The 17,830-nt window shown below is 43.5% G+C and overlaps 1 protein-coding gene across 1 annotated transcript in view; it reads right to left on the reverse strand.

Annotated features, from left to right (window-relative positions):
* The window catches only part of LOC100627466, a 272,180-nt gene that overhangs the window by 6,883 nt on the left and 247,467 nt on the right, over window positions 1-17,830 (reverse strand). The window contains 1 exon segment of the mRNA XM_021089367.1: window positions 849-971. The gene's annotated coding sequence lies outside the window, so the exon portion shown is untranslated.

Genomic DNA, 17,830 nt, shown 5'->3' on the forward strand with positions numbered 1-17,830 from the left:
ATGACTGTGTTTAGTGCCGTTTACCACAAATCCCTGCCTCTCTGGTTAGGATACTCAGCTCCACTTCCAAACTTGATCCTTAGCAGGGAAGCCGGCATGACAGTTAAGTGGCAAGTTGCTACCAGACACCCAGGTTCCTGGGACCATCCTGAGCCTGGATTCCAGCAATTCATCCATGGCATTTCTGCCGTGTCCTTATCCCAAATCCCCCTCAAACTTACAAGTGCTGCTGAACCTCCCCACGTCCCCCTGCACCTGCTAACCCCCCACCTTACCTGGCTAACAGAGAAACCTCAACTTGCCTCCTCTGAGTGTTCGCTAACAGTTCTCACACACTCCACGTTTTCATCTCCATGTATTTAGTCCAAGCCACCACTGTATGACAGGACTTAGATTAGCAACCCATGGTCTTTATTTTACCTAGAATTCAAGTCTTGACTGGTGTATGCACGTCCACACAAGTGACCCTATACCAATCCCTCTGCCCTGTTCATCCACTGCTGTGTAACAAACCATACTAAAACGTAACGGCTTGAGACAGCAATAATTACGGCTCTTGCCAATGAGTCTACAGTCAGGGCAGACTTGGCAGAGAAGGACCATCCCTGGCCCACACACCATTGGCTGGGTTGGTCCACTGCAGCCCAGAGGTTCTGCACCCAGGACGGCTCTCTCACGTGACTAGCAAGCTGGTGTGGCCGCTGGTGGAAGCTCAGCTGGGGGTCAGGGCAACAGCCTTTGTGCCTCTCCGTGCAGGCCTCCCCATGTGGCCTAGGCGCCCCCCCCCCCAGAGTGTGGGGCTGGTTTCATGAACAGATACCCCAGATAGAGCCATGCAGAAGCCATACCGCCTTTTGTGGCCTCCAGTGCATGGCAGAGATGTCACGGAGCGTGGCTGCTGTGCCCTCAGCTGAAGGGTCTAAAGGCCTCCCCAGGAAGCTTCCACCATTTGAGGAAGAATCTGCAAGGTTCTGGAAGAGAACACGGGATAGGAAGTGTTACAACTGCAAACATTTTTAGCAAATACGGTCTAACCCATCTATGTTTCCAGACACTCCTCAGCCCCTTTTCCCACATAACACTGTTCTCCAGGTCAGTGGTTCCCAACGGGGGTGATCTTGCTTCCAGGGAGCATTTGGTGAGGCCTGGAGACATTTTTTACGGTCACGACCCGGAGTTGAATGTTATTGGCATCCAGTGACTAGAGCTCAGGGACGCTGCTAAACATTCTACAAAGAGTCAGCATTAGCTGTAAATAAAGAAATGCTCCAGGCAGGTTCCGGCCCCTCAAGCCAGAAACCCTTGAGAACATATGCAAAGTGGAGCCATGTAAAAGTAAAGCAGCAGTTTGTGCAATGGTCAAGAGCTGAGGTCTTTCATTTACCAATTGCTTGACTTAAGTTTCTGACACGTCTGACTCTGTTTCTTGGGAGGATATTTTTAAAGCCCTTGCACTATAACACAACTAGATTCCAAATAAATTGCAAAAACTAAAACAAAGAACACATATAACAAACTCAAAACTCCAAATGTTTTGTACATTATTTCATTCTCAAGAAAGCTAAGAAAAATCTCCTAATGCCAAATAATAATAATAACAATCGAAGGGGCACCAGCAGAACAGAGTGGTGAGCAGTCAGCAGTCAGGAAGGCTGGGGCTGCCCTTGTGGGAAGATCAATGACGGTGGGGGGGCGGCCAAGGGAGGTGGGAGCCGGACCACCCGGGACTTTGGAAGCGAGCCCAATGGGGCTGCACCCTTAGTGAAAGGCTGGGCAGAAAATAACTGTCAGCAAAGGAAGCTTAGCGGAAACACAATTTATCTCCACGGAAGTTCTACGTGAAAAAGCGATTAATAAGGATAACACTGACAACAATAATCTCCCTTGACAGTTAAAAACCTCCTTTCACTTGAGTCTGAAGTAAGGTTGAAAGCTAAAGACCTAGAAATATGGCCTAATAAGTTAGAAAAATAACACAACAAAATAAACCCAAAGATAGAGACGATATATACACAAGCATAAGCACACACATTCTTAATGTCTGGGGGCAGAAGTTCCTTTAAAGCAAAATGGTAAACTATGGAGTCAAACCATTTGGGTTCATATTCTAAATCTATTTGCCATCAGTGTGATTTTAGGCAAGTTAAAAAAAAAAAAAACTTCCCTGTCCTTTAGTTTCATCACCTGTAAAACGGAACAATGATACCACCTACTTCATGGGTTATTGTGAGGATTAAAGAAATGAATATATCTACAACATTGGGCCCGTACATAGCAAACACTCTGTGTGTCTCTACAACGTTAGCACTGCTGCTTCTCCACGTTGTACAGGAGCCTAGACAGCATCTTAGGACAAGAAAAGGTGCATCATTATTCACATACAAGATGGCTGTTTTTCCAGATCATTCAAAAGTATCTTGAGAAAATTTATTAGAATTAGAATTAATTTAACTGTATTTATTACTATAGAACTAATACAAATGTACTGGCACTGATAAGAGGGTTTAGCATAGTGGCTAGCAATAAGGGCATTATACAAAGGACACCGACGAGGTAGAAAACTCAATCCAGCAATGTATACTAAAAATATTATGTCATGACCATGTCCAGTCTAACTCAGAAATGATTTTCCCCATAGAATGATAAATATTTATAAGGTGTCAAGATTTGGGAAACACGTGCTAGGTCATTGTGGGAGTTCAGTAAACATGGCCCAGAGTTAGCGAGGCTACACAACTGCACTTGCTGCTCATCACCTCAGAATGAAATGAAATGAACTCAGCTGATTCCTTCCTTTAGCCTTCCTTTTAGCCTTACACGTAAGTAGCATCTTGGTCTACTCTCCGCCTACCGCAGCCACATAAAAAGCTAGGAATTATGTAAACGTGCTTCATGTACTTTTAAGATCTGAGACTCGGGTTTGCTCGTCAACACTTACTCACAATGTAACACAGCCTCATCACATTAGACTATTGAACTTCTCCACATCACAAATTAGCTTATTCATATAACTCTAAGGCGACCAACATAATTTTAGAATCATATTTCAAGACATTTGGATCATATTCTTCAGAATTTAAGAATGAAATAAAATAAGAGGGGACCGTTCACAGAAAAATAATGATGGTCTCTAACAAGATAAGGTCTGTGATTAATCTACATCTGTATTAAAAAAACAAAAACATTTAAGTGAGACCATAAGAATAAACTAAAACCAGAGAAATAACCAAAAATTTTATAATAGTTTATTTTAATCAAAACTACACTGATAAACTATATCTACTAAAAACAAAAAACAAACAAACAAAAAAAACCCCTGTATCTACCAAATTCCTAGGTAAACAATTCTGCTGTATAATGTAACTCACTTCACTATATCTGGTGTCACTTACATTGATTACATGGCTAATACTGTTAACAAAGGACTTTCAACATTTTCATCCTTAATGAGAATCTTCAGTTTAAAACTATTAGCCTCCATTATTCATGTATGCCCTGCCAAGTTCTGGAATTAATGGATAATTTTCTACTTAGAATGTCATTTCAAGCTTTATTACTTAGGGGCTTATTGTAAGACACAGACCTTTTGAGACCCCTTAAAATTACTAAGAGGTTCTTAAACATTAGTAAAATTCTGTCCATGTTAACACATGCACAGCCTTTCCTCTATAAATAACTAAAAAAACAAAAAGTAAAATGTAAGCCAAAATGCAATTTCTACTATCAATAAATGCAAATGCTAATTATCAGGTGGACATGATGTTTGCATTTCAGCGGCCATCCTAATCCATACAGGACTTTATGAATATAACAATATTGGCATTAAAACTTGCCTAGTTTCAAATTACCGCACACTGTAAAAACATTTTTGAAAATACAGAGGTTTGTTTTGATATGCATATTAGAATATGCATTTATAGATCTCACTCAGATCAGCTTTAAAGTGGACATGTCAATAGGTTGCAAGTTGATTTTAAGAGGAGCTAATAGAAAAAGTTAATCTCAACAGACTTAAATATAAAACTGACAAACCAGTATGCAAAGTTAGTGATTTAAAAAAATATAAATAATAAAAATTATTTATTATTTGAAAAATAGTTTTTCCCCCCATACATTTAAATTATTAGAGGGGAAAAGTGTTAGTGGCCAAAGTTGCTAGTTAGTTTCTTTATAAATATCAGTTTCTTTATAAGTCAAACTATAATTTAATACCTGTTTCTAGGTTCATTTTCAGTATTTTTTAATCAATATTTTAAACTCAACTAGAATATACTAAAAATTGTATAGGGCAGGTGATCTTAAAACAGAAATAAATTATTTCAAATGACTAAAAAGACAAAAAGTGGCAACATTTACCATTTGCTTCCTCTCGTATTTTAGGTTGATGATTTATTTGCATTTCTGCAAAAATAAAAGGGAAGTGCAGTTATAATGATATCATAAATGAGTGGCGAAAAGTGAGTTTAACTCTTTAACGGGAGCAAATCCTTGGGCTGATTTTCACACACAAGAGGGCACGTGCATTAACTACCGAGGCACGGCTTACACGTCCTCTACCTTCAGCGCAAGAAAGCACTGCAAGTCTGATGTGAAGCATGAATGAGCCAAGGGGCCATTGGGGGCGGGGGGAAGCCCACTAGGGATCACTGCATGACATCGGCCGTATCAAGAGCATGTTGTGCTTCCTTCTACTGAAGCTGTCGTTAATCCTCACCTGGAAGGTAAAGCTCAGCTTCTGAGTGAATTATCCCCGAGACATAAAGGGAAGCCATCGGAGGAAAAAGAAAAAAAGAGAAGAAAAAAGGAGAGAAAATTAACTGTTTTCCTCTATTTTTACAAGGTTGATTCCACATTAATTCTGAAGACTAAAAGGTAACTATAGAAATAGCTTTTTCTAAAGTCAAACATATTCCAGTCCACTGTGTCCTTACCCTCGTGGGAAGGAAGACACCATAGCTGTGGCTTGAGGAATAAAACGTGCAAGTGGCTAAGCCTGCCCCTCAGTCTCCACTCACCACACTGCTAAGTGCAACTGGGCCACCAGCCGGTCACTGCTCAGGTAAGGCCCAAATGAGGGTGAGAGCAGGCCAAGCCCGGAGCCTGACTCTGGGCTAGACCAGAGAGCAGCCGCCCTCTCTGCCTGGTTGAGGGACTCTGGTACAGAAAAAACAGTGCCACCATTTAAATTCATCCTGCGTGGGGGCTTGTCTTCTCTCAGAGGTGTCCCCTTCATAGCTTTTCCTCAGCGTCTGCAGAAGGACTCACATTGCCGTAGAAGTCAGTGAAAATGTTCCCACTTTGGAAAGGGCTTGTGGTGAACAGCAGCTCATCCTGGCAGTGTCCCTCGGACCCAGCCAAGCGTATGTGTTAGAAGCAGCTTGTGCAGAAGTCTGCACTCAGAAGGCCAACTTCGCCTTGTCGCATTGCCCTCCTGAGCTCAGCCTCCTTGCCTAGAACACCTGCCTGGCAGAGCTGTTGCGAAGCTGCAATGAAGAGTCACATGGTAACGCAGCCTGTCCTAGTAGGTGGTACCCAAACGTGACTGTAATCCCGCAGGAACCACCGTCATGGTTAACATCACATACCCCTTCCATCATCCAGCCGGGCCAGAGCACTCAGGAAGCACCTTCTGTGTGCCAGGTGCTCTGCCAAGTGCTGGAGATTCGAGAAGAACGAGACAGGAGCCTGGGCGGAAGGAGGTTGCCGAGTAAAAGAAGAATGGATGTGTACGATGTGGCTGCACAGGGTGTCATAGGCCATGTAAGGAATACTTACAGGTGTTGCAGGAGTGGAGAGGAGATTGGCCACCTCTGAAAGGCAAGAATGGGGAGGACAAAGTATGAAGAACAAACACGATGGCCAAGCTGAAAGGTGCACAGTGAGCAGCCACTTGACAGGCAGCAAGAGGTCAGGGGGCACTGCGGGGGGAGAAAGGCATCGTCCAGGCTCGAGCTGAGCTCCCGTGTGGCTGAAGGCAGGAGGCTGCTGGGAGAGACAGGGTGAGGTGTGTGTGGGGGTCTTTGAACGGGGGCCGGGGAGGGGGGAGCTGAGAATGTCTGGGAGCTCAGAGGCTGAACTGGGGGACTTACTCTCCCACCTTGACTTTGAAGTCGATAGGCAGTGTTAACAGGTGTGTTTAAAGGTAAACGTGAGCTCACACACTCTGCTCAGTCTCAGGACCATTCAACTCATCTCTTTTCAAAAAGAAAAAGACCCTCCCCAGATGGGAGGGTCTCCTGACCATCTCAGCTCAGTGTCCTTGCCCTTCCTCTTCTAGAATCTAACCACATACCATTTATCTTACGCACTTATTTAGCCCCTCGTCATGCTACCTTGCTGTGCATCATAATCATACCTCGGCCACAAGGATGCAGGATTAAACATATTTAAATGTATCATTGGACATATGCTATCTGATGGCAATAAATGGTCAGTAAATACCATTTACTACTGTTCTTTCTTATCGCCAAACACAGAACCTCGTACACAGCTGGTATCACTGCAAACATAGTTCAGGTGGTTGCCACCCTTCCCCCCCACCCCCCACCCCTCTTCTCAGATGTTCCATAAAGAGATATGTCTTGGAGGGCAAGGTCTGTACAGAAGACCTACCTCCCATCCTAGCTGACTGGAGGAGAGATGAGTTAATCAGATTTTTCTCAATATTCTGATGTAAGAGATACAGAAATTGTGATCCGATGACACTACCCAAGGAGGCTTGGCGGTACAGGTACTGTTAAGGCCCTTTGCTGCCTGGACCCCAAGTTGGCTACAAGCTGGCAAGATAAGGGAGAAGGGCTTTCCAGAAGAGGCTGGTCTCCAGAGAGGAGAATGAAAATTTTCAACCAGAGACACCTTGAAAATCCAAAGAGAGTGACTGGCGCTCTCGTGACTTTCTGGCTTTTAATGTCAGGCTTTATTTCTTAAAGCTGCTTTCCATGAGAGTCACTTCCAACAGTGCCATTTCTAAAATCAGCTTTAATGAGTTTCTCATCCTGGCAACCAAAGTAGGGTTTACTGACTGACCAGTTAACCCTTTAAAAACCATCCTCTAGACCTGGCTGTTGTTTAGTCCACTTACAGAAAGTCTCTTCCATGGTTTCTCTTTTTTCAGGAACTACAGGACAAAAGAAATGCTAAGTCTCCGAAGGCCGCAGAGACATTTGAGCACTAGAGACCTACTGAAAATAACTCCTTCTGCATGGTTGAGGGTTAGATTCTCAAACACTCAAAATCATCAAAACTCTTCATTCTCATCAATGGTCATCATTTCTGTGGAATTTTTCAAAAATAGCTTTATATTGCCATCAGATCTTCACTCATGCACCATTTCTTTTCTTTATGTTCTAGTAGCTAAGATAAAGATTTGCTTGGCACACAATTTTGCTTCCTTAACATATTTTTATACACTTTTTTAAATTAAAGTGTAGTTGATTTATAATACTGTGCCCATTTCTGCTGTACAGCAAAGTGACCCAGTCATACATACATACACATTCCTTTTCCTTGGTTTTTTTTTTGTTTTGTTTTGTTTTTGTTTTTGTTTTGTATCTTTTTAGGGCACCATCCACAGCATATGGAAGTTCCCAGGCTAGGGGTCAAATCGGAGCGGTAGCTGCCTATGTCACAGCCACAGCCACAGCATGCCAGATCTGAGCTGTCTCTGCGACCTACACTGCAGTTTGGGGCAACACCAGATCCTTAACCCACTGAGCAGGGCCAGGGATCGAACTCCATCTGCATGGATACTGGTCGGATTCTTAACCTGCTGACCCACAATTGGAAATCTCTACATTCCCTTTCTCATACTATCTTCCATCATGATCTATCCCAAGGGACTGGCTATAGTTCCCTGTGCTGTACAGCAGGACCTCATCACTTATCCATTCTAAATGTAATAGTTTGCATCTACTGACCCCAAAGTCCCAGTTCATAGATCATTTCTAATGAAGAGAACAGGACAGGATTTTAGTTGCTTACATCGTCTTCTGCATATGCCTCTATCTAGCTGCCTAGGCCTGTGTCCACACCCATCCTTCAACTTCCATCCTATAATGTGCGGCAGAAGGAACTAAGAGAACTAGCCCAGGCCAGTCGTTGAGGGCGGTGAACCATGTTTTTACATCAGAACATGAAGAGCCCCCAAAGCCAGTGAACAGATGGGCGTATTGGAGCCGTAAACTTTTACAGCAGCTTGGTGATGATAAAGGAATGGAATAAAAAACAAACAGGAAGAGCCTGCTTGCTCAAGACCACTGCGCACATCATGCGGCCACGCAAAAGCACGCTCACAGACCTCTGGATCACCGGGAGGTTCCTTCACTGGGGTAACTGGGGAAGAGCAACCCAGAAACAAACACCATTTCCCTAGTCTTCTGAGATTAAAGCAGACAGCCACGGAATGCATTTGCGAGATCTTGCCCTAAGACATGTGGGCTGTTTCTGGTAAGGAAAGGGCTTAAGAAGGTGGTGGAGATTAGATTTTGTCTGAGAAACATTTTCAGATACAGCAAGCACTCATTCATATTGAAAACGACAGAGGAAACACTAAATGCCTGTAAGAAGACTCCGTGTCTCCACCCCCACCCCCCGAAAAATGAGCAAGACTCTCCTGCCTGCGCCTCATTCTGTCAGCTTCCCACCGTCACCACTTGTCACTTCCAGACCGAGGAAGGGCTCAAACTGACAAAAAGGAGCATAGAGATCTGCAGCAGCACAAATACATGCTCAGAATAGCAAGAAATGATTAATAGTGGCCTCTTTCAGCAAAAGAAAAAAAAGTAAAGTTAGATACTTGCTCACTATCTCGTGATAATTTTTATTATTCTCTCTTTCCTATAAAAATAGTATTTTATATTTCTGTACTTTATCAAAATTTCAACATCCTTTCTTATCCATGTTATTCATCATTTCCTCCTCTTTCACAGAAACATAAAATAAAACCATTTGCACATGGGCTGAATTATTTTGAAAGTAAATAAAGATATAAACAATTTTTAATGTCACAACTGAGGCTGTCACAGAGGCAACTGAGCCTCTCAGCCTTCTTCTAACTGGGATCCTGCTGTGTTTTTATCAGCCCCTCCCTGTCTTCCTCTTTCTTTAAATAATGGCCATGTCCCTACCTGGTGGAAGAAACCACGCTGAACCATAAGAACAAGTGTACCTGACCCTACCCTTAGGAAGCTTATCATCTAACCCTCCATGAGGACAGTGGCTTCCACCCTGAGTCTGCACCACAGGGAGGCCTCAGTAAGGGCTGGAGGGCTTTCAAGAGAGTAAAGACAGCTCCCTTTGGCTGGACAAGTGGGGGAAGCCCCATGGCATGGACAGCATTTTACCCTAGGCTTTGAAGGACAAGGGTTTCAATAAGCAGAGGAAAGATGAAAAGGAGCTAAGATGAGTGAGGCCAGGGTATTGCACGTCCCTGGAGGTTGCCTCAGGAGGGGACAGGACACCCAGAGAGGCTGTTGGGGAGGCAGCAGGGGTGCAGGCATCTTCAGCCTGACACCACATCCTCAGCTTCCCACATGGCTGGCACGGGGACAAGCTGCCCTGTCAACTGCTATCGTGTAAAGAAGGTGCTGTTTACACAGGGCAGCCCGGGTTCTTCCCTGCCCCACTCCGCAAACGAGGCATTCAGCCCCCATCTGTACGTCACCCCGGTCATCATTTATTCACAAACTGCCAACGGAGCACATACTGTGTGCTGCTCGAGGTTTGGCCTGTGGACACTGAAGGTCTCTGAATACAACCTTTTAAGGCCGTGGACCTTCATGTGTGGTTTTGGAGAATAACCACGGGAGCTGGCACCAAGCAGTCAAGGCAGGAAAATGTCTGTGACTAATAACGGTGGGAGGGGGGAGGGGACCTTCAGGCTGGCTTCAGTTTAAGAAGATGCAGCCCTGCCAGTGCTTGAAGCTGCAGAGACGGAGCCAGGGAAAACCCACCTTCCCTGCCAGACGGTGAAGGCAGAGAGGTCTCTGCATGGCTGACCAGCCAGCGACATCAGTGCTCCGGACCCAGAGGCCCTGAAGTGGCTATTATAAAGCAGATTTTGCTTAAATGTCTATACCAGGGCGACATCAGGCTTCTTTTTTTAACTCCTGTGCTAATTCGAAGAGTCACTCTTTGGTACTGTATTAATACTTACAGATGAATAGTAAGTGATACTTTTGTTTACACATGTCTTAGGGAGATTAAGCCATGTTTAAACCTGTTAGGTTCCATGTTCTAATTTACAGTCCTTCCTTCAAGGGGACTTCCTCTAGGGCCTATCGGGGATGAATGAACACATGCCCCTCAGCTGCATTGAGCACACGTGCAATTTTAACCTCTTCTATTCCTAGAAACATGGTGGGGCCTGAGAGTAAAAACAGGAGACAACTGACCTGACCTTGAGGCAGTGTTCTAAGAGCTGGAGGAGGTAGGCTAGACATAAACAAAGAAATATAACTGAATGTGGGAAGTACCAGGTTAATATCCTGTGCTTTGGTACAAGAGACAGGGAAGCAGCACTGGGCCCACCTGAGGCCCCGGAAAGGCTCCCTGGCAGAGGAGTCACCCCTTTTGTCAATTAACGTAAATACCCCAGAGAGAGCCCACGAGGCTCCTGCCAGAAGGAGCAGGACCGGGCGAGTGCCCATGAAGCAGCAGCAGCCGGGAAGAGCACAGGAGGCCGCCCAGGAGCAGAGAGCCGAGTCTCAGCCCTGTGACGGGCAGCAACCCGCGTGTAGGACAGAACCTGAGCAGGACCCTGATTGGGGCCTCCCCGCCCTCTGCTCAAAGGCCTGCCTCATGGGCCTGCAGGGAGGTGGTTTATTCCGATGGGGCCACAGACCTTCTTCTCAACAATCAGTAAGACAGGATGAAGGTTATGAAAGGGTGAGTGTGGCCTGAAGTGGGGGTGGCACTGCACCTCCAGAAAGTCTCCAGGATTAGTCCCTTCTGTCCAACCTTTTCAAGTCTTCTTTTCTGCCACTTTTTTTTTTTTTTTTTTTTTTTTTTTTTGTCTTTTTTGCCTTTCCTAGGGCCGCTTCCCACGGCATATGGAGGTTCCCAGGCTAGGGGTCGAATCGGAGCTGTAGCTGCCCGCCTACGCCAGAGCCACAGCAACGCGGGATCCGAGCCGCGTCTGCAACCTACACCACAGCTCACGGCAACGCCGGATCTTTAACCCACTGAGCAAGCGCAGGGACCGAAGCCGCAACCTCATGGTTCCTAGTCGGATTCGTTAACCACTGTGCCACAACGGGAACTCCTTTCTGCCACTTTTACACAAAGGAAATGATCTCAATCTTTCCAAAAAAAACAAAAACAAAAACAAAAAAACTAACAACAAAAAAAACTAAAAACCTGGCTAGAAAGGAGGAGGTGGAAAAGTTCCTGAATGCTCTCGGCACCTCGGCCCTAGGACCCTGTGCAGCGTCCCAGCGCGCCCCGCCCCGCCCCGCCCAGGACAGTGAGCCTCTGATCACACCACGGACATGACCACAACAACTTGGTTTTGTGAGCACAGAGCTGGTTGCACTGCTTGCCTTGACAAGTCAAGTTAGATAGCTTGCTTAAACTTTATTTATTTGTATTTAACTTTTCGATCCCTATATCCATCCATAAATCTCCCCCTATGCAGAACTGCCCAAGGCAGGCCTTTAGTTCAAATAACCGGTTCCCACAAGCTCACATCAACACCACTTCCAAACCAGTGAGGGTTATGGAGGGTGATGCTGAGCCTCCTGTCTTGAGGCTGAAGCCCTCTGCCATTAACTGTCTGCATATCTAGGCCCACCTAGGGCAGAAGGGTTAACAAATACAGTCATAAATGACATTGTTTCTGTTAAAAGGTAGACATGAACTTCTTTTTACTGATTTTTGTTATTAAAGGTACACACACACACACACACACACACACACACACGGCATATATATACACTACTACAAGTTTGGTGACAAACAGAAAAGTCGAAAGCTCCCTAATTTAATGCTAATAAAGCTGAAGTGGATAATACAAGGTGGGACCCACTCAAACAGTATATACACCGGATGAAACACTGTCCCCCCACCAAACTCACAAACACTCAGAACCTCAGAACATGATCACATCTGCAGATGTAACTGACTAAGATGAGGCCATACTGGAGCGAGGTCAGCCCTCGGCTCCAGGGGCAGAGGAGGAGCGACAGGAAAGTAGGAAAACTGCCGTGTAACAGCAGAGGCAGAGACAGAGTCACACAGCTGCAACCAAGGAACCCGGAAGACAGTGGGCAGCCACCCCTCAGCAGGAGCCCTGGAGGAGGCAGGGAAAGAGCGCCCCCCGGAGTCCCCAGGGCGTGCTGACCAAGATTTCTGACTTGGGCCTCCAGAATAGAGGCCACTTTAAGCTACGACTTTGCAGCATTTTGTTACTGCACTCACAGCAAACTAATACAAACAGTAAGTAAGAATACTGACTTTGATTCATAGTCAATTGAATGCCTGCCCAATGCAAATGCAAATTCTGCTTGCTCTCACCCTCAAATAGCCAAGTCTTATGTGTAAACGGTAGAAATTCAGTGGTATATATTCTATCTATATTAAATGCACAAATGGCAGAAACGTAAAATCTTCATGTATAGAAATAAATAAAACCATAAGGGTGTGGGTATTCAACTGAAGAGGGAAAAGGAAAAGCAGACGTGGATTCTCACAGGAGCATCTGTGATGCTCAGAAGTGCCCTCTGCCCGTGGCCGCGATCTGTATCTCAGCTGAGTGTCCCTCTCTCCTCTCCTCTGTACCTCAGCTGAGCATCCCTCTCCCCTGGCTTATGAAAGGAGCAAGCACTTGGTGGGCTTTCGGTCCACCCTAATTCAGCCTCTCCCACGAGCAACTCTCAAGGTGCAGACGGAGATTTTCCTTCTTTCACACTTTGTGATGTGCATCCCTGAACAGTTCTGCTGCCTGCGCCCAGGACTCACTGCCCAGCACGGGCATGCCCAGCAGCCCAGCCTAGCCAGCGTCCCCAGCTCTGGGAGGCAACCAGGCCATCCAGCTCCCGCGGGCAGCACTAGTCTCCTCTCCCATCCAGGCAGCCTTCCAGTCTGTCACTTGCCTTGGGGGACGCTGTCCTTGACCTTCTCTACACAGAGAAAAGGCTCTGATGGCGCAGGAGTGAGCAGAGTGGCTTCCGAGCAGCCTGTTTCTGGTGCAGGCCTGCTGTACCTGCCAGCTATTGCTGGTGCTGCTGCCCTTCTGCTTCTCTAAGAGTTAGGAATTGGGATCGACCTCATCTCGTTGGCCCTGCAGATAGGAAGGAAGGGATTCTATAGCTCCCTTTCTCATTAGGGTGTTTATGAGTGAGCCCTGGCTGCCATTTCTCCAACAGAACATCAAATGCCAGCATTTGTGATGTCAGGGCAGTGCATATATGTGATATTACTTTGCATTACTTACTATATTTTATAATTAAAATTTTTTCATCTATAATCCATTGAAACTAAGCTAAGCTATCACATAGGTCTCTTCCTTGCAGACAAGGCCACGCTGGCAGAGTACAGACAGGAAATAAGGGAGCTCAGGAAGTGATGCATGGGGGTAGTGGAGGTGACAGCAGTAAGCAGCCCCAGTGGAGAATGCGTGTGTGTGAGAGAGACAGTAGGCATGACAGTGCGATGAACAAATCTAAACTACCTTCAAGTTGCTCCTGTGTGGCTTGGTGGAAACGAACCTGACTAGTATCCATAAGGATGCAGGTTCCATCCCTGGCCTCACTCAGTGGGTTAAGGAACCAACACTGCTGTGAGATGTGTGTAGGCTGAAAACCATGGCTTGGATCCCACGTTGCTATGGCTGTGGTATAGGCCAGCAGCTGTAGTTCCAATTAGACCCTTAGCCTGGGAATTTCCATATGCTGCAGGTACAGGTGAGGCCCTAAAAAGCAAAATAAAATAAAATAAAATTTAAAAAATAAACTATCTTCAAGAGAAAGAAAAGCACGTTTAAAAGAAATCACCTTGGGGTAGGGGTGCCCGGGGGGTGGGCCTGGCATGTACATGCTACTGTATGTGGAATGAATGGTCAATGGGGGCCTGTTGTGCAGCACAGAGAAATCTACTCAATACTCTGTGATAACCTACATGGAAAAAGAATCTGAAAAAGAATGGATATGTGTACATATGTATAATTGACTCACTGTGCTGTACAGAAGAAATTATCACAACACTGTAAACCAACTATACATGAATAAAACTTTTTAAAAATGAAAAAAAAAACTTATAAAAATCTGAATGGGAAGTAAAGGGCAGACAGGAGAAGGACATGCAAAACAGAGTAAGGAAGGGCATTCCCGAGCAGAGACAGCTCACTCTGAGGGATAGATGTAAAAAGGTAATGGTAAATAGTCCACCTTATCGACAGATGATTGGATTCAGAAGATGTGGTATATATACACAATGGAATACTACTCAGCCATAAAAAAGAATGACATAATGCCATTTGCAGCAACATGGATGGAACTAGAGAATCTCATACTGAGTGAAATGAGCCAGAAAGACAAAGACAAATACCATATGATATGACTTATAACTGGAATCTAATATCCAGCACAAATGAACATCTCCTCAGAAAAGAAAATCATGGACTTGGAGAAGAGACTTGCGGTTGCCTGATGGGAGGGGGAGGGAGTGGGAGGGATCGAGAGCTTGGGCTTATCAGACACAACTTAGAGTAGATTTACAAGGAGATCCTGCTGAATAGCATTGAGAACTACGTCTGGATACTCACGTTGCAACAGAAGAAAGGGTGGGGGGAAAACTGTAATTGTAATGTATACATGTAAGGATAACCTGACCCCCTTGCTGTACAGTGGGAAAATTAAAAAAAAAAATTAAAAAAAAATAGTCCACCTTCACTGAGATGCTGCAAGAGAATGATTATAAAAACTAATTGTTTTCAGGACATTACATCCAAAAAAAATCAGAATATACATTTTTTTTCAAGTGCACATGGAATATTCTCAAGGACTGACCACATGCTGGGGCACAAAACTAACCTCAACAAATTTTAAGAGTATAGAAATTAATTCACTTATCTTCTCTGACCACAATGGCATAAAATTAGAAATCAACTAAAGGAAAAGAAATGAGGAAAAACTGACTACATGGAGACTAAACAACATGCTACTAAAAAAAACCAATGGGACAATGAGGAAATCAAGAGGGAAATTTAAAAATATCAAAACAAATGATAATGAAAACACAACCATTCAAAATCTATGGGATGCTTCAAGATCAGTGCTTAGAGGGAACTTCATAGCAATACAGACCTGCCTCAAAAAAGGAGAAAAATCTCAAATCGACAACTTAACCCACTACCTAAATGAATTAGAAAAAGAACAAACAAAACCCAAAGTCAGCAAAGGGAAGAAAATCATAAAGATCATACAGGAAATCAATAAACTAGAGATTCAAAAAACAACATAGGAGTTCCCATCATGACTCAGTGGTTAATGAACCCGACTAGTAACCATGAGGTTGCAGGTTCAATCCCTGGCCTTGCTCAGTGGGTTAAGGATCTGGCGTTGCTGTGAGATGTGGTATAGGTCACAGACACAGCTCGGATCCCAAGTTGCTGTGACTGTGGTGTAGGCCGGCGGCTACAGCTCTGATTCAACCCCTAGCCTGGGAACCTCCATATGCCGCGAGTGCAGCCCTCAAAAGACAAAAAAAAAAAAATCAATAAAACCAAGAGCTGGCTCTTTGAAAGGGTAAAAGAAATTGATGAAACTCTGGCCAGACTCACCAAGAAGAGGAAAGAAAGAACTCAAATTAAAAACAAAAACAAAAAAAAAACAAACAAAAAACAATGAAAAAGGAGAAATCTCAGTGGATACTGCAGAAATACAAAAAACCATAAGAGAATACTATGAGCAATTATATGTCAATAAATCTGACAACCTAGAAGAAATGGACAACTTTCTAGAGACATATAGCCCTCCAAAACTGCATCAAGAAGAAATATATCAACTGAACAGACTGATCACTAGAAATGAAATTGAATATGTAATATAAAAGACTCCCTAAAAACAAAAGTCCAGGACCAGACAGCTTCACAGGTGAATTCTACCAAACAAAGAAGAACTTACACCCATCTTCCTTAAACTTTTACAAAAGGTTGAAGAAGAAGGAACACTCCCAAAGACATTCTATGGAGTCACCATCACCCTAATACTAAAACCAGACAAAGATACTACCAAAAAAGAAAATTATAGACCAATATCTTTAATGACTATAGACGCAAAAATTCTCAACAAAATTTTAGCCAACTGAATCCAACAATAAATAAAAAAGATCATACGCCACAACCAAGCAGGATTCATCCCAGGTTCACAAGGATGGTTCAATATCTTTGAATCAATCAACATCACACACCACATTAATAAATGAAAAGTCAAAACCACATGATCATCTCAATAGATGCAGAAAAAGCATTTGACAAAGTCCAATATCCATTCATGATAAAAACTCTTACCAAAGTGGGTATAGAGGGAACATATTAACATAATAAAAGCCATTTATGACAAACCTACAGCAAATATAATACTCAATGGAGAAAAGCTGAAAGACTTACCCCTAAAATCTGGAACAAGACAAGGATGCCCATTCTCACCATTTTTATTAAACATAGCACTGGAAGTCCTGGCCACAGCAATCAGACAAACAAAAGAAATAAAAGGCATCCAAATAGAAAGAGAAAAGGTAAAATTGTCACTGTTTGCAGATAACATGATACTATACATAGAAAACCCTAAAGACTCCAAAAAGTACTCAAACCAATCGACAAATTCAGCAAAGTAGCAGGATACAAGATTAACATTCAGAAATCGGTTGCATTTCTGTATACTAACAATGAAATATTAGAAAAGGAATATAAAAACACAATGCCTTTTAAAATCACACCCTTAAAAAATTAAATACCTAGGAATAAACCTGCCCAAGGAGGTGAAAGACTTATATGCTGAGAACTACAAAACATTAATCAAGGAAATTAAAGAGGATTCAAAGATATGGAAAGATATTCCATGCTCCTGGGTTGGAAGAATTAACATGGTAAAAATGGCCATACTCTCCAAAGCAATCTATAGATTCAATGTAATCCCTATCAAATTACCCATGACATTTTTCACAGAACTAGAATAAACAAACCAAAAATTTATATGGAACCATAAATGACCCAGAATTGCCAAAGCAATCCTCAGGAACAAAAACCAAGCAGAAGGCATAACTTTCCCAGATTTCAGGCAATTACAAAGCTACGGTAATCAAGACAGTGTGGTACTGGTACCAAAACAGACATACAGATCAACAGAACAGAAGAGAGAACCAGAAATAAGCATAGGCACCTACAGTCAATTAATTTTCAACAAAGAAGGCAAGAACATAAAATGGGAAAAAGTCTTTTTAGCATGTGGTGCTGGGACAGCTGCATGTAAATCAATGAAACTGGAATATACCCTCACACCATGCACAAAAATAAACTCAAAATGTATTAAAGACTTAAATGTAAGACAAGACACCATAAAACTTCTAGAACAGAACATCGGCAAAACATTCTCTGACATCAACTGTACAAATGTTTTCTTAGGTCAGTCTCCCAAGGCAACAGAAATAAAAGCACAAATAAACCAAAGGGACCTAATCAAACTGACAAGCTTTCGCACAGAAAAGGAAACCATAAAAAAAAAAAAAAAAAAAAAAGACAACCTACACAATGGGAGAAAATAGTTTCAAACGATTCAACTGACAAGGGCTTAATCTCTAAAATACACAAACAACTTATACAACTCAACAGCAAAAA

The sequence above is a fragment of the Sus scrofa genome, chromosome 4, assembly GCF_000003025.6.
Source record: "Sus scrofa isolate TJ Tabasco breed Duroc chromosome 4, Sscrofa11.1, whole genome shotgun sequence".
NCBI lineage: Eukaryota > Metazoa > Chordata > Mammalia > Artiodactyla > Suidae > Sus > Sus scrofa.